At 30.6% G+C, this 19,296-nt stretch overlaps 1 long non-coding RNA gene across 1 annotated transcript in view; it reads left to right on the top strand.

Moving 5' to 3' along the window:
• The window catches only part of LOC113363910, a 151,584-nt gene that overhangs the window by 52,269 nt on the left and 80,019 nt on the right, over nt 1–19,296 (top strand). Inside the window, exon 2 of the long non-coding RNA XR_003365983.1 lies at nt 18,312–18,394. This is a non-coding gene — a long non-coding RNA (uncharacterized LOC113363910). The remainder of the gene's footprint in view (nt 1–18,311; nt 18,395–19,296) is intronic.

Below are 19,296 nucleotides of genomic sequence, written 5' to 3'. Positions count from 1 at the left end.
TTAGTTTGTCTATATTTTGTCAATACAATCAAACTGGAAGTTTTATACACTTTCCATAGAAAACATGTTATAATCCAATCCAAGTCATTTTTGGTCTTTCGACTTATTGATTACGTTCCAAGTTTCTCAGATTCTTTTTTGATTCAGGATTTTGTGTATAATTGTAAATAATACTTTATAATAATAATAATAAATACTGAGCTTATACAAAATTTTCAAATTTCTGCGAGGAGAGAGGAAAGTTAGAAAATGAATTAAGTATTTCTTCTTTGACCTGCTATTTGAAAAGTTTCAAGTAACATTCGATGAATTGAAGTAAATTTAATAAAAAGTATATATGTAGAGCAGGGCGAGGCACAAAGGTCCAATTTGGCTTTGAATAAATATAAACTATATTATGAAAAGCAAACCAATTATATCACAAAAAATAACACATTTCAAACAAACAATTATCTGACTGCGTTCAGTAAAACTGCCAGCTACTTCATCATTGTAGAAATGTGCTTTTTTTGCTGTCTTTCAAAAAATTGTTATCTAGACCTTTTTACCCCATAGACAGGGTAACTTGGAACGGCCAGGTGGCAAACAGGTTTAATTTCTTATATTAATTTTAAAGGTATTTTACAAAATAATTACACTTTTAAAAAACTACCAACGGAAGAAAATACTTTTATTATGAATTTTCAAATATTACAGTTTATCTCCAGATAGCAAAGTCATAAGAATCAAGGTTATAGCTGGTTATACATCTTTTTCACTCTACTTTGCACTAAACAATACTTTATTGGTTTTTGACACATCGCTGGTGGACCTTTTTAACCCCGGACCTTCTTATATTGCTATCTATTCTTCGATAAATTCTGCGAAATTATAACTGGGAAGTTGTCATTGGGCAAAATGTCCCTTTGATCGATACCAAATTTAGGTTTTGAATTTAAATAATATAAATAAAAAATAATATAACCTAGAAAATGTTTTATAAATACCAAGGAGTATATAATTATACAAATGAGATCTATCAGAGCACCGTTTAAGAAAACGAAATTTAAGAAAAATATGCCAAAAAGTGCATTTTCATATTAACATTTCAAAAAAGTCGATATTTAGTTTCTAGAAACACTTGCGACCCGTTTACTAACGTTTTTGTATATAAATAGAACTACAAACAAAACTACTTACCCCAATTTAATCATAATTAAACACGTAAAACATCCTATTAAATGTAATTGAACATCATCTGTCAAAATCGTTCGACATTTCACATAATAGCCACCGTCCATTGTTTTATTTAAATTACGCTTCTACAAAAATTTTCAAATTAAAAATGTAAAGTTTCTACGCGATTTTCAAATATTATCTCACCTTTCCGACCATCTCTGGATTAGCACGAATTTTTCAAGACTAAATCTGGCCAAATCGGTTTAGCCGTTTTCGAGTTTTACTGAATCATGTCATCGAGAGCTCCATTTCTTAGGAATAAGCAATTGCTCGAATTGGAGAAAAATGAGGAAAAACGTTTACTGAGGTATTTAGGTTGCATAAATATTAGCTAAAAGTATGATTCTTAGTGGACAAATATCACCTACACTTGATCGTATTTTTAATACCATAACTATAAATTGAAAATTCCTAGAGTCCATCTTCCCAAATAAAACGAACTATAAATTTTCGCTCAGAACCCGAAAATACCCATATCACGGTGAAAGCATCATTAACCATTACTCGAAGGATAAGGATAAAGTAAAAAAAAGTCTGTAGCCGGAATGTAAGGCATGTCCTACCTACACCCATTTGCACAAACTGCTTATAATTGGAAGAAGAACAATAAATCATGCATGGGCGAATGAGTACACTTAACTAAGGATTCACCACGATCTCGGAGGAGGAACCTGCGGAACGATGCATGCGCCCACAACCTGCGAGGCAGATTGATTTACGGTTTCAGAAATCAAGGGCTTGATTAATCGCATTACGTTCTACTATTGAAATGGTTCGAATTAATTCACAATTAAACTAGTGCTGTGCAGAATAGAACTGTAGAGCATATTGCAGAAACTTGTAACTTTATTTAGTTGCAATTGTTAGACGATTGTATTAAAAAAAGTTCTGAGCTCTATATGTTTCATATTGACGGAATGAATAATTGATTAAAATTTTGTGAGCCAGCATGTGATCATAGATGATTATTAGACGTTATATACACATCAAATTAACAGATGTTTTATATAGATTTTTATAATAATTACAATGTGTATTTTTTTCTATAGGTTCCATACCAAGATTTATGGTAATTTATTTTCACTTATATAGTTTAAACAAGTGTCTTCGGTATTTTTGACATAGATCAACCGATTTGAATAGGTTTCAAATTTTTTAAAAGATTTCAATTTTTGAAGAAAATTTAAAAAAAATTAAAAATTTTCAGAAAGTTTCGAAAGTTTCAAAAAAATTTGGATGTTTCAGTCACAAATTTTTTTCAAAAATTTCAAAGTTCTGTAAAAAATCCATTTTTTTCAATATTAAAAAAATTAAAGATATTGAAAATTTTAAATTACTGTACGGAAAGTTTCATCAATTTGCCTTAGGGTACGAGTTAAAATTAAATTTTCAATTCGTATTTGATAAATACAAATATGTTCGGTTTTGATTATGCACATGAATATTTTTATTATTTATTGAATAATGTATTAAGCTAAAATTATATTAAAATTCTGCAACTTTATGAATACACAACAACAAAAAATGGTTGCAAATTTATAGGCTAGTCCTAAAAGTTTAAATAAAAAATTGAAACTAGTGGGGTGCATGGAATCGTGTCTTAAGAAAAATTGCTGGAACTTCCCGTACCGTAACTAAAATCTTGGTACGGAACTCAAAAAAATTTACACAAAATGTGTACACATTATTAAAATTTCTATAAAATATCCGATAATTTGATGTACATATATCCAATAAACATTTTTGACCGCCAAATGACATTTTCTTAATTTATGTTTATTGAGAGTCCATAACCGCTGGACCTGCCTTCGCCAAAAACTAATCAGCACGTCTCCTTATTATTGGGAATCGAATGTTTTTAGAATGATTGAAATCAATTGAACCGTGTTCCCGAAATCGTCGACGAAAATTTGTATCACACACATACATACATCCATTTTTTCTAAAGTATGCTAAAATGTTCAGAAACTTCTGAAACGTAAAGATATAAAAAAAAATATTTTCGATTTTTTTGCTATTACTATGATTTGCCCTCTGGGAAGTTAATGTAAAATAAAATTTAGTTGATCAATTTAATAGTATCCAAAAATAATAAAATATGAAAAGTTAGGATATTATTCATTTAATATCTTATAAAAGTAGTATTTTTATTAACTTCATTACCTTTTATCCTTTTCAATGATTATCAATAATCGTCAATGGTTTGCAACACATGGAGTGTGGTTCCGTAGGCGAAACTGTATCGAAAATAGGGAAGCGCAGAGGAAAATGGGGTCTCATTTCCGGAGAAAAGTGGGTCGGTAAATCCACAGAGGCAGGATGTATTATACACTCACTCAGTTACAACTCTCAAAAAGTTAGCTCACAGGGTTTAAAATTACTAGCATTTCCTAATGAAATTTTAAAAGGACCTGCTTTTGGTACGTGACGAGTTGTAATTATTAACATCCCGAAGGAGATATTTATATTTTCACTGGGTAATATTATATGATAAATTTAAGTTTTTTGACATTTCGGATCATTCTGAATTGTTTGCGGCCAAAATTTAAAAAAATTATGGAGATCCATCAAGCATGTAATTAATTGTTACTTCTGATATTAGATAAAAATATCTAATTAATTGAAAATTCTGATGAAACTATAAATGAAGATAGAAATGATAGTCTAAATCTCGAACATCCTAAGATATGTGCTGACGACAAGTGATGTATTTATAAAAATTCAATAAAGTTTAGAATAGAGAGACCCACTTTCAGGGCATTTAGGACTCTAATTAAAACAATTATAATTATTATAAGTCTGTTCGTAAGATATCATAATCGAATTGATTAGTAAAATCAAAAACTTTATTTTTCAAATGAACAGTTAAATATTTTATATAAATAGCTAAAACTCAATTGTTATTGTTTAAATCGATTCTCTATACATATCATTATATTTCATGCAACTTGCTTTATGGCAAAATATTTAAAATTTCAATCAAGCAATAACCAAATTATTAAATATCTATTATGTTTTGAATGACAACGAAGTAATTACAGAATATCTGAGTTAAAACGATTTTAATTTTGAATAATATTTAATGAAGAATAAATGAATCAATTTTATGATAGATTAAAGTATGATTGTACACATATAAAATAGTTGGACGTATATTTTGAAAATAAAACCTTAAATGCAATTATTTTTCTTTCCACGAGTAATCGAAGGATCATTATGTATATTTTTTTAAAAAAACTTAAATACAAATATTTGTGGTTTCACAAGTAGTTGATGAATCATTAACTTCCCGTAGAGCAAGTTATAGTATTCGCAAAAAAATCGAAAATGAAATTTTTTATATATTTTCACGTTTCGAAGGTTCCTGAACATATCTTAGAAAAAATGGATGTGTGTGTGTATGTATGTGTGTTCGGATACAATATTGTCGACGATTTTGAGAGCACCAATTTGAATGATTCAAAAGACATTTGATTTCTAATGATAAGAAGGCGTGCTGATTAGTTTTGGGCAAAGGCAGGTTCGACCGTTCCGAAGATACGGGACAAAAAGTTTCAAAAATGGTAATTTGTAATTAAGTAATTTAATTTTTGAGATAACGGAGCGTCCGATTGGAATGATTCAAAAACCATTTTATTTGTATTGAGTGTATGAATCTTTTATGAAAAATTGAATCTATTTTAAAAATTTTAATTTTTGGTACAGAAAGTTTCAGCGATTTCCCTTAAGGCACGATGCCATGCACCACTAGTTATGTATATTTTTAAAGAAATCCTAGAAAGAATTTTCTAGTTATGCATATTTTGAAAGAAATCCTAGAAAGGATTTTGGTTCTACAAGTAGTTGATGGATCATTATGCACATTTTGGAAAAAACTTTAAATACAATTATAATACATATTTTTGTTCTACGAGTTGTTTATGAATCTTTATTATATGTATATTTTGAAACAAAAAAACAGGTATAATTATTTTTGATTCCATCACTATTTGATGAATCATTATTGCAAATAATGAATCAACTGAATTATAAAAATGAATCAACTGATTTGATTTCCCATATCGATCAAAATGAAACTTTCAATTAATTTGTTTAGAGAGAGCTTTCGAAAGCTTTCAGGGAATAAAGCAAACAATAGGTGCAGTAATGAACCGCAGTTCTAAGTAGTACAGAACTAAAAGCACGCCGTGGCGTTCAGAGCATCTGCTGCTGCGATTTGTTTACGTAGCCGCAATTTCCCTGCTGCTTTATGATCAATAGAACGGCGTCGACGAAGCACGTTACAATGATAAAGAAAACATACGTGGAACATTTGAGCGAATGGGAGACATGTTCGTAAATTAATTCACAATTAGACTAACAAGATGATAGACAGATTAAATATTTCATCAAGTCTCCACCTACAACGGGACGAAACTAATTTAAGTCATAAAATAATTTTATAATATTTCTAAACTAGTGGTGCACGGCATCGTGCCTTAAGGCAAATTGTTAAAACTTCTCGTACCAAAAACTAAATTATTAAAAAAAACTTTGCAAAACTTTGAAAAAATTAAATTTTGAGAAATTTGAGTTTTTGAAAAAAATTGACTTTTTTGTTAAATTACGTTTTTTTCATATTTTTTTTTGTATTTCGATTTATTTTGAGCATTTTTTTTAAAGCAAACGCACTGCATAGCTGATTTAGAGTTGAAATATCAAAGCGCGTGAGCGCCGCGTAGTCGTCTAACGTGTAAACATTCTACTCTAAATGTGTATTTATTATTATAATCTTTATAAAATATCTAATAATACAATGTACATATGCCCAATGTTCAGTTTAGACCGCCGCCAAATGACATTATTTCCACTTTTTTTATTTGATTGCCGGAGACGCTGGACCTGCCTTTACAAAAATTTCACCAGTTGTTCATTTCGTCAATACAAGTAAAAATTTTAAATTATTTAAATCGGACGCTTCGTTATCTCGAAAGCAAAAATACCATCTTTGGCACTTTTTGCCCCATGTCTCCTAACCGGCTAGACCTGCCTTTGCCAAAAACTAATCAGCACTCTCCTTATCAGTAGAAATTGAAGTTAATATTAATTAGAAAGGGAACTTATAAATAATTAAGTCTTATATGCCACACCTAACTCATTTATAATCATTTATCATGCATTTTAAGTACAGAATCACTTATATTATTAGTATATAACTTTAGAAACTTTAAGTCGAAGAACTCTAAAACTATTTGAACTAAATTCATAATATTTCTGTAATAGCTTTCTAACTTTATAAGAAATAAAATCGTGATATTTGTTGTTTTATTCGCCCATAGATAAGAATATTGAAATTAATGTTTTTCTCTTTATTTTTGGCTAAATTCTACTTCCTCCAATTCTTGTCCAATTCTTCTATCTGCTCCAGATACCAGACAATTGGCAATTTGAAGACATTATTTTCAATCATTTTCGCTCCATCGATACTTTGAGAGAACGATGTTGCAGTATTCGACTTAAATTAAGTTAATCGAAAAATCTATTCGGCCGTGAAAGAATTTTCAACTTATGTAATACCGTTCGCAAGATATTCGCTTAAAACCTTAAAATCTAATTTGAACGACCTAATTTACCTTAGGTGGAATAACTCAAAAACAAAACTAACTAACTCGAACTAAATTCATAATATTTCTGTGTCAACTTCCGAACCTTATAGAAAATAAACCCTGTAAATATCAGTGCAATGCGAGCGATTAAATTATTTCACAAAAAATCGCAAATTGAGCTATAAATTATGTTATTAACTTTCCGCAGGGTAAGTTATTGTAATGGGCCGAAAATCGAAATTGAGATTTTTTCATTTCTCGACGATTTGAAGGTTTCTGAATATTTTAGCATACCTAAGAAAAAATGGATGTGTGTGTGTGTATGTATGTATGGATACAATTTTCCAGTCACATTTTCAGGCGCACGGATCAACCGATTTGAATGGTTCAAAAAACATTCGATTCCTATTGATAAGGAGATGTGCTGACTAGTTTTTGGCAAAGGCAGGTCCAGCAGTTACGGTGATAAAGAGCAAAGAGTGCAGAAAATAGAAATCGAGTTTTTGAGAGAACGGATCATCCGATTTGAATGATCTAAAAAACATTCAATTAGTAATAATTAGGAGAAGTGTTTATTAGTTTTTGGCAAAGGCAGTTCCAGCCATTTCGAAGATACGGAGCTAAATGTGCAAAAAATGGGAGTTTTTGAGAGAACTAAGCGTCCCATTTAAATGATTCAAAGAACTTTCTGCTTGTCTTAACAAAATAATTGATTTTGGAAAAAATTGTTTCAACTTTTTTTTCAATTTTTTTTTTCAAAAACAAATTTTTTGGTATATCGAAAATAATTCAACAAATAATTTCAACTTTGCAATTCAGTTTTTATAATTCTTATATATATATATATATATATATATATATATATACTCGTATATATATAGACAATGTTACAATATTAATAATAATCTATTTGAACACATTTAATATTCCTCGAACACATCGTTACGGTACCGGAAGTTCCAGCAATTTGCCTTATGGCACGATGCCATACACCCCACTAGTTTGGAATTTATTATTGCAAAAGGTAGAAATATTAAAATCAGAACAAGTAATCACTAAGTAAACGATTAAATCATCAGAACTTTGGCTATATTTTATATAGTTACTAACTTTACCAAATAATCGAGTAGATTATTAGATATTCGAATATACTAGCAAATCGGTTACCAATATACGATATATTCGAAGATATTATCAGAGTATGTATTAGATTATGAAGAAGGTTTTGGATTATCAGGATTATTAATGAATTTAACTGATCAAGGAATATCAATCAGGGAATTATCAATAATAACGTTGTCAATAACATTAATAATCGAGATGCTTAACTTGAAAAAAACATTTATCCCGATAAATTCTGTGAAAGTTACTCGATATTAATTGTATGATACACAGCGGTTTATTGAAATATCAGTTGCATAAAATTCAAACAAAGCTATTAAAGTGTGCGCGGATATATGCAAATGATTCAGTGCGGTTTATTAAAATATCTGTTGCATAAAATTCAAACAAAGCTATTAAAGAGGCTACCAACCGTAATAAATTCGATTCGTCGTTCGCGGGTTCTGGTGTGTCTGATGTGCTCACATTAATGTTACACATGCCCTGCGGCTTCGCCAGCAACCGTATTGCTCTAACAGTTGCCGAACTACATCTGCGGAAAATGTACCTCAGTCTACGCTCTACGGCTACGGAATTTTAGTGAATCACTTTGACTTTCCAGGGATCTATCTAGAAGCATTTATATCTAGCATCGATCTGCAAAATGTAAATTATTTGTGTTAAATGAAATTATGAAATACATATTAATATCATGTGTAATTACACAGGTTTTGTATTTTGACTATAGGTGTTAAATGCCTATAGATATATAGTACTTAATTCATTCCGGGAGAAAGTTCGTTGTGCGAAAAGTTCTCAATGCGAAACGCGTTTTGCCATACAAATACATGAAAATAAAATTAATTCGTTCTGTAATTTGAAATGTAGTAATAGAAAATAATATATATTTTACACATAATTAAGATATTTAAAAAAATATTACTGATTTACGAAATAAGTTATCATCAGAGTCGTACTGCTTCCTTTTATGCCCTTTTAGCTTCTGGAATTTTTAAAGAAACTGCCGATAGTTTTTCCATAAAGTATATTTTCACAGCAGAGCAAAAATTTCCAAGGCTTTTGGCTACAAATTACAACGATTTAGTACGTTGTGTAAAGCAAAGCTCGTTCTGTGAAACGTTCGAGACCGAGAAAAAAGTTCGTTATGCGCATCGTCCATTGTGCAAGGCGTACGTTATGCGAGGTATTAGGTTAGCTACTAAGTAAGAGGGGCTGTTTTCACGCAAAGTCCATTAATAGACAAAAAATCACAAAATATCACGTGGGGAAGGGAGGGGTATAGTAAGATATCACGTGTACTTATTTTTTAACTATTTTTTTTTTAAAAAGTTCAAACATTTTCAAAAAAAATCAAAAATTTTACTAATGTATAACTAAAAGTGTAACTAAAAGTACACGTGATGTTTGTTGGGGGTGGAGGGGGAGGTAATTTAGAATATCACCATGTATCACCAAGCGGGAGGGGAGGTCCAAAAATCTTTAAAAACTCGCTTACGTGATTAATGAACGCTCCTTTTGCTGACGTAATCAAAATGTAAAAAAATACTTTATTTTATTGCATATAAGGCAATTCAATTGTCAGTTAGTGACTAACAATTTTTTGATCAATTGTATAGTTTTCGTTTGGAGTTCGTTGAAAGATAGATAATCAAATCGATTTTTTGTCATATTTTGCTTTTTCATTTCTGCAAAAGTAGATGTTCATCTTGAGCTTACAAAAAGTTATAAGCTATTTATAACGTCGAAGCCCTAAAAAACCTGCAGTTGAAATTAGTTTCATACATTTCATTCCGGTGATTTTTCCTCAAAGATGAAAGACGCTCTGATAGTCCAGTTAAGGTTGATTACAAAGGAATTATCTACTTTTACTCATACCACGCGACCGATCGATCAATTCTGATGTCTACATTGAACAACTAACGAAATTAAACAACGCTGTTGAAGCAAAGCGGCCTGAAATCGAATCGATGATTTATTGCATTATTGACATCACATATCTTTGGCCACGTGGCAAAATTATTGGAGCTTGGTTGAGATACTTTGGCACATCCACGCAAATAGTCTGGACCTTGCACCTTCTGATTACTTTTTTGTCTAGATCTTTACAAACTCCTTGAATGGCAAACAATTCAATGATTATTATGATGGTGTTAAATTGTACCTGATCCAGTTTTTCGATAATGAAAACCAAGTTTTATGAAGTGGGATAATGATGCTGCTTGAAACATGACAAAAAGTCATTGATCTAAAATTTTAAACAGATGGTATGTTCTCAAAAATGCGAATTGCGATTGACACACAGCGTTATTATACTTTTCCAAGATTATGATCAAAATTTAAAGTTGGAACATTCAATAGTTTCTGAGATATGTGAGGTTGATGGGTGGCTGGCTCGGCGCTCAGTACTAACAGTTAAACAGATCGTATGTTCTCAAAAATGCGATTTTCGATTTTGATGAAACTTGACACACATTGTTACTATACCTTACCAAGATTGTGACCAAAGTTTAAAGTTGGATCGTTCCATAGTTTCTGAGATATGCGAGGTCGATGGGTGGCTTGCTCCGCGCTCAATAGTAACATTTAAACAGATGGTATGTTCTCAAAAATGCGTTTTGCGATTTTGATGAAATTTGACACACATTGTTACTATACTTTACCAAGATTGTGACCAAAATTTAAAGTTGGAACATTCAATAGTTTCTGAGATATGCGAGGTTGATGGGTGGCTGGCTCCGTGCTCGATATTAACATTTAAAATCTAAATGGACAATGCATTATGAATAGGGTTTGTCGGTTTTCAAAAACCGGTTTTAAAAACCGGTTTTTTGGCAAAAATTATGGAATTTGAAAACTGTTTTTTTATTGAAAAAAGTCGGTTTTCACTGTATAAATGGAAATGACAAATATAGCCAAATATAAAAGATAGATGAAAGCGTTTTAATTTTTGAAATCATATCGGTTCAATAGCATTTGATATCTTATCAGTCTGCAATGGTTCCCAGAAAGGTATTGTATATACTAATTTTGATTTTTATACTAGTGTAGATATAAATTTAAATCAGTGTGACTTCTTCTTAGCTCTTAACTTCCTCTACTCAAACGTAGAAAAAAGAGTTGCAAGCCTTAGAAGCCACAAATAAAAGAACAAAAAACTTAGAATTATTACATCAGGCTTTAAAAACAATTAAGCATAATTCGGTCGCAAGTATGAGATTATATTCTATTTCAGGAAATTTTGTAAGTATACAAAGGACACGTCTGAGTAGCAATTCGATAGACGTTCTCAGTTTTTTGAAATCAGATTTTATTAAACAAAAAAAAAAAACAATTAGAATGTTTAAAAATAATTAATTAAAATTGCTTGGTGCAGACAATACCCGAGTTTAGCTTAATTGTTTTTAAAACTAAAATTGATATTAACAAGTATGTATCAACATGTATCTAATATTTTTTTATTTTATTTTTTATTTAATGTATGCTTTCCTTTCACTATCATAAATATATTTTTATTCCTATATGTGAAAATGATGCATGAATAACGAATATTTATTACCAAAGTTATTTAATCAAGATAAACTAATATTTCTTAGTTTAAACTTAGTTTAAAAGTCATTTAAACGAGATAAACTATTATTTTTTAGTTCTACTAATTAAAATTAGAATAATTTTGCTTACTATCCATAAAATTGAACAATAAATAAATTCAGTCAAACACTGCTCTAAATCACACTAAATTTGCGGATAAATTACAGAATATTCGAGCAAAAATTTATTTTCTATATAAAATTCGAAAACCGGCTAAATCCGGTTTTTTAGTAAAATTAAAATTCGAAAACCGGTTTTCTGAAATGTCGGTTTTTCTATAAACCCTAATTATGAAATAAAGTTATTTAGTTCCACTTACTTGGTTTCCAACCTGATGATGCATTTATATTATAAAATAACAATAATCAATTACTTAAATTTATATTCAAACAAAAATATGTTATCTAATGTTATTGCAACATTATACTTCAAACAAGGTCTATACCTAGAGTTCATATTTCAAAGTAGTTGGATGCAAACTGCATTATTACAATGTAACTATTAGCAAACTCCTAACCGGCGTTGTAACATATAATCAAAGCACGATACGACTTTAATTCATAATTGAAACGTATATGAGCATACACATTCGAAAGCACGTAATAATACATATTCTATTCTATTTCGTGCTGCGTTACTAGACAACGCGATGCTTGTTGGCGTTGTTTCGATGTGATTTATCTGCCTTGTTTAGACTAACACATAGACCGGTGGAGATGCGGTCGTTCCCCAATGTATAGCGCACTGGAAATATCCAATTGAATATTTAACGCATTGTAGGGCTCGCTGCCACCGTCGGAAGCGAATTCCGCAACAGTGCGATGGATGATGGCTATATAAACATCATTACCGGTGTACCTATACGAGTAAGAGTTCATAGACACTGTAATGCGATGATAATTTTATCTCGTTTTGGGAAAATACTTATTTAATTTAAAGTTGAAGTTAGTCGGTTTAAATATTTACTACCCCCGCAATTGAACTAAAGATTAGTCCATTATTAATCAGACACAAGAAACCGTTAAACGAACATCTGAATCAACTAGTAAATATTAGGTTGTCAAATATCTCCCTTCCGCCTTTTTGTATTATAAACCAAGAGCAAAAAAACGGAAGGGAAATATTTGACAACCTATTTGATTGAACCTCACCCGCCCAAGCTCCTGAAAAGATCAACTTGCAATGATTGGCTAGACTATATACTTTAATTGCAGTATATTTTAAGAAGCTGGCAATGATCATTTATCCTTCTGGCGCCAGTATATATTTGTCAGAAATATTTGCTCATTATATTTAATATATATTGCTATATTAAATCCAAAAAACACTAGTTGGTATTGGTTTTTTGCCTTAAGGCAAGTTCCATAAACTTCCCGATATGTGTAAATAATCGACTTAATTAATAAAAAATAAATTAATTTATAAGTGATTAAAAGCATTTCGAGTCGATTTATTACGCATTATCGAAAACGAACGAACACGTAAACTCGGAGTATTTTCTAAAAGCAAATTTTCAAAAATCAATAATTTTTATAATTAAACCAGTTTCCGTAGGACTTTAAAAATAGAGACCAATATACTCTATCGTTATACCAAGTAAATCGTCTAATTTTAATTTTAACAAAAGTCAAAAAACTACTCAATTTCTCAAACTTTAATGAATTTTTAAAATTAAACTATTAGTCGTAAGGCCGCAATTAATTTCAAGAAAACGGCTAGGTAGATTTTCACCTAAAACTGATCATTATCATTCCCAACTAATATCGTTCGAACAGTTTCTGATTTTTAACTTCCCGAAGGAGAAGTTTATGTTTTCATCAAAAAGGCCGATTGGCTAATTTTATGTTTTCTTGACGTTTCAAGCCATTCTGAATCGAATGAGTTCAAATTTGGAAAAAGTATACGTGTGTGCGTGTGTGTGTGAACAGATTTTTTACCGTAAAACGACGTTTTTTCAAAAACGGCTGGACCGATTGCAAAAATCTAAAAGCCATTCGATGCATCTCGATGAGGACTAGCGTTTATCAGTTTTGAGCGACGATCGGCCAAGCAGTTTCTTTATAAATAGCAGAAAAGTGAAAGGTTTTCGTCCACGTTTTAGACCGCATTTGACCGATTTGGAAGATTCAAAAACCGTTCGAAAGATATTGGTTGGGAATCGTGCTGACCAGTTGTTGGTAGAGATCGGCCGGGCCGTTTTCTTGTAATAAAGTGTTTAAAAAAAATTCGACGATATGATTATGATTATTTTTTTGATTGTATATTCCATATACATAGTTTTATAGATCATACTAAAATTTTACGACCCTACGACAAGTGGTTTAATTTTAAAAACTCCTCAAAGCTTGCCAAAATTAGTATCGTTTTTTTGGCATTTGTCAAAATTAGACCTTTCATCGACGTTGCTCAAAAACGCTATTTGATGTATCTCGATGAGGATTATCGTTTCTCAGTTCTGTGCGGCGATCGGCCGAGCCGTTTCTTTGTAATTTGGAAAATAGTGTATAACGATACAGTACTTGGTCTTAATGAACATACTAAAAGACTAAAGTCCTACGGAAACTGGTTCAATTCTAAAAATTGTTGATTTTTGAAAATTTGCTTTTAGAAAATACTCCGAGTTAACGTGTTCATTTTATTCAGTTAGTGTAATAAATCCACTAGGAATACTTTTAATGACTCATAAATTAATTTATGTAACCTGTCTCAAGACAAAATGCCAATACCAACTAGTATCTTATAAAGATTGCTATAATAAATTCAAAAAAAAAAAATTCCCTACATTGTCCTGTTTCATAAGACACTTAAATTAATAAACCGCTTTTCACAAACCATCATGAGACCAAAATGTGGAACGCGTCAATTCCTTTTAGGATAACTTTAGCCAATTTGCTCATATATTAGGGCGAAAATTCCGGTAGCTAAGCAAGCGATACTGCTACGCGAAGTAATTCAAACTCGCGTTCAAAAAGCTCCTGAGAGCTTGTATCAGCGTAGCCGACGTAGCATAGCCGGGCTGATACTGTGCTACGATCGCTCGCACACAACACGTGCGGAAAACCACTTCAAGTCGATGTAAATGCGGCTACAGGCGGACCGTTGAATAGTTTTGAGTAGAGAAATTCAACAAAACTCATGAATAAGTCATTTGTTTGAGCATCTACATTTTTCAGCACCAACGATACTAGTTCATGTTCATAGATACATGTTTATACAAATACAATTGTCTATGTACGAAGTAATTAGTTTGGTGCCTCGGTTTGTACTAGTTTGGGATTAACAAATCCGAAGTCTTGTCGGCTAGGTTATCATGACTATAGTCAGTAAAAAGTTTTATACGCTTAACCCTGATGACTTCGACCACGTGTTTTCTTAAACTTATTCAATTTCTAGTATTTGAAGAAGAAGTAGTTAAATTCCGCATAATAATTGCATTTTACATTATCATCTTTTAAGGAGAAATTATTCCAGATAGTATTGGTTTTACATTTTATTACTATTTTTCTTATGTTGAATTCACTGACGCTCACAAGTTTAGTGAGAGAATACGGTATTATACTTATTTAAACAAAAATCTCTGGATTTCGGCGTGTATATTCCTGATTGCAGTCATTTAGAATATGAGCCATTACTATCAAATAAATTATGCATTTGAATTGATTACTATAAGACCATTTCATTGTTCTTTATTTTTGCGGTTGTATTTTTATATTTTATGAAAAATTTAATTATTTTGGGTCATTTATATCCATAGCATCATAAAGTTGCAAGTGAGATGAGAAAGCGCCTTCTTCTTTGGGCCCGCATCTTTCTTTGTAGTGATAAGAGTTTATCTAATCTGAGAAATACTCAGACATGACTTCTCTCGATATTAATAAGAGTTATAACTCGAGTGTACAGCTTATTTATACAATTTTATTAAAAGTTTATTTTATAGACATATTACGATATTACAAATAGATATTTGTAGGGAAACATACACACACACTTATAAATTAAATTCTTCTGCAATGATGTTTGAATTGATAATCCTCCTAAACGGTTATTCGCATTTTAATAAATCTTAGAATTTAATAAATTTTTAGAGTTTGTCGAGGGAAATTTTCAAGACATGGAGAATTATAAAACTATAGTAATATTATAGAAATAAATGGAAAAACATGCAAAAAACAACATATCATTATTTCACATTGAAAACATTTAGATACATGAAAACTATCATCTGCCAAAAATGTCGATTCACTTGAAATTTGAATTTAGTTTAGGCGAGTCTAGACAATATTAGTATATAATATCCATATTTATGTTTATAAATAAGAAAAATGTAATATCTACAATATTATTGCCGAAAACCAGTTGAGATGTGCCAGAAATTAAAACAATATAAGAATTTAAGGATTTAGAATCCATGTGTCAAAAATTCATTTGTTGGGCATTGGATATGAATAATTTAGCAAGTTCATGATCCTAGATTGAACAGTGCCATATGAACCCGATTTTACAAATTATTTCACCTTAGATTTTTACTAAAGTAATAATATTTATTAAATTATTAGTAAGAAATTTAGAAAATTATATATTATATAAATTATTGAAGCAATTATATTGGTTGGAAATAACAAAGGTGATATTGTTCTTTTACTATTGTAGATACTATAAGTATTTTTTCTGAATTTTTTACAAAACTGCAGTTTCCAAAACGAATATTATATAAAGCTTATGCTAAGACTATAAATGGAAGGACATTAAATAGAATATTAAAAAGTGTAGGGATAGGATATTAAAAAATTGGAACTTAAATTCTAGACGTGGGTACAGGACAACGCCTGTCGGGTCACCTAGTACATATATATATATATATATATATATATATATATATATATATATATATATGTATATATATATATACCATGTGTGATCGATTATTGTGTATTCTCGATAAAAAATATTTAAAAAAATATCACTAAAGTTTGAGTAGTGTTAGGTGCAAATTATATACCTCAAATTTTCTTGCTATTATCAATTCGAGATTCTAATTGTAAATTTCTAATTCTAAAATCATAACAAAAATGTTCAACTAAATATTCAAAGTATGTACTTTTAGTTCTTTTGATTTAACTCATAGTAACAGCCACAATAAACGTTTATATGTACTAAACAACGTATAAACAAAAACCTTTCTTTTTATTAAAACATAAAATGCTAGGAAATGCAATGCAATACATCAAAGTGTTACGTAAAAGATTTTCTTTGTGCAATTTCCTCGCTTTTTATTTTATATTAATTTTCAAACGTGCGCATGTAATTAAATTTTTGTTATTCCTTCTCTACGAAGAGTACTGTCACGCGAAGTGTGAATACAAACGCCTCCGCGCGGCGGCGCCCGAGAGCTTTGATAAAAAACTTACAGCTTTCGATTCTCGAGCTCTCGTATATCACACCGAGAGCTTCTCTGTGAGCCCTCTGGCTACAAAAAATGTATATTCACATTTGATTGAGTATGTTCAACAGAAGACATCGCCGTCCGTGATATATAAAATTATTCACAGTGCATTAAAATAAGCTTATGACGTCAGGAGAAATGACTGATAAAATTATTTATGAGATATGCGATGGTATTTTCTTTTCGTCTATACGTAGGCCATCACCTGATCTTGGGAGAGATCTTGAAGATGAAGATTAAACTATCAAAAATATGTAGAAGTAACGAATATTTCGATTAATATTTTAGATATTTTTGCAGTTATCTTTTTTTTTAATATTTGTGACACCCAACTGATTAATATGATTCAAACTATATAGTACATTTCCAGAAAATTATTTGATTTATCTATTACAACAACATCAATTCCTATATAATAATGCAGTTATACCTATCACGTACAGAAACGTGTCTAGAATCTTATCCGGGTATCCGTACAGAGATACATCAACGTCCGACGCAAATCTGGAATTAACTAATAACTTACAAAGTACCAAGTTTGTTGGGTATACATACAAACATTTAACATAGCCATCAAGTAATCCCTAATCCGTTCTTTGTAAATTAATCAAAGAGCCGTATTGATTCAATACAAAATAGGTAGTTTTGTAATTATGCCATTTTCTAAAGAATATAATAAAAGTTCAACACAAGAAGTATGGTTTATATCTCAGAACTCTATGTCAAACCGAATCGACATAGTACACTTGACCATTTTTCGGATTTTGTGGTTTAATTTATATTACTTTTGTTTATTCAAACTTTGGAACTGTAAACGTGCATGACATTTCTAGTACCACAGACAGAATTATTGACATAATTGACCCAATTGAGAATTTAAACTTTTTGTTGAACTATGAATTTACAAAACTCAAAATTGTAATATACACTAACAAAAAGCACGTTGTTTTTTACTCAATTTTAGACGTAAAACTCCTTTAGGCGCAATTGTAGAGTGAATTCGTGAAAATGCAACGGAAGTTGCGTTACGCTCGAACTGTTTGCCACTCGCTTGCGGTGAAATCATTTCTATACGGGTTGATTGTGATTAGTCGTCGTGTCGAGTGAACGAGGAAATCAGAATGTCATTAGATTTTAAGGTTTACCTAAAACTACTTTTAAGGTTGATTTAATAAAAAATGCCTGAATCAGGAGAATATTTTACCCTGTCAACCGTAAATAATTATAATGAAAATAATAAAACAAATGCAGCATTTGTGTCGCGTAAGAAACTTAAGTTTATTGAAATAATTTCTATATTATTTGTAGTTTCTATAAATTTTTGAAGGTATTAAAATGGAGAATATTTTTTATAGGTAAGAAGATATCTCAAAAAATGAGACTGTATCGACAGCGAACAAGTAAAAAAAATACAAGCGGTCAATGAATGTGTGTTAAGGTGAGTGAAATTGTGAAAACAATATTGCTTTAGACGTTGTTTACCATAATCTACTGTGTGAACGAATATTATAGAATTTATTAAGCTGCAATTACTTTATTTGCCTAATGAAGGTTCTAGTTCTAAATGCTAATTACAATGACAAACCGATCATGTCATATTTGAAGTATGACTTTAATATTATAAATATTTTTAATGCTATTATAAATATATAAATATTATAAAAACGTCTAATGGCTGACATTAATAAATGTGTGCATCACGAATGTTACCATATTACTAATAAGCATTATTCAAAATTGTTATATGATGTATTTATTTTTAACTTAAATATCAACTCGTACAATAGCAAAAAAAATTACATCAATAGCGTGTGAACCTTATGTGCACTCTTTTTTTATTGTGAAACTATCAAGTATTTTATCATGTTACAATAAACAAAAGTAATAAAAATTAGCCACAATGACCAAAAATGTTTACAATTTTACCAAAGCTCTAGGTTGCACTTAGAAGCTCATCATTTCCAAATAACATTAGATATTCTTTTTCTAAATTTCTTAAAGACAATTAATTACATTCAATACTATTAGCTCATCTTGGCTTGGCTTGAGTTCTGATAACCAACAGACGTTACCAGCAATAATATAACAACAATTTTTAATCCAAATTCGATCGTTGTTTCAAATGCTACGATACCGTCCAAGTAATCCTTTAATTGTTATTTCGAAGTTTTGCAATGTAATATAGTTGCACTTAATCATTTCGGCCAATTAATATTGGGTCCGAGCAAGCAAGGGATCACTAATGACCCTTTCCACGTTAAATGGAATTAGATGGGTCGTCCATCGTAGTACACGAGTGGCGTAAAGGGCTTGCGGGCTTGTTACTCTGTCAGAAGGCGC

The sequence above is a fragment of the Ctenocephalides felis genome, unplaced genomic scaffold, assembly GCF_003426905.1.
Source record: "Ctenocephalides felis isolate EL2017-DRISC unplaced genomic scaffold, ASM342690v1 CF-g0.4_SCAFFOLD_00845, whole genome shotgun sequence".
Lineage (NCBI taxonomy): Eukaryota > Metazoa > Arthropoda > Insecta > Siphonaptera > Pulicidae > Ctenocephalides > Ctenocephalides felis.
The sequence above is the reverse complement of the archived record's forward strand: the minus strand, read 5'-3'. Positions and strand labels throughout refer to the sequence as shown.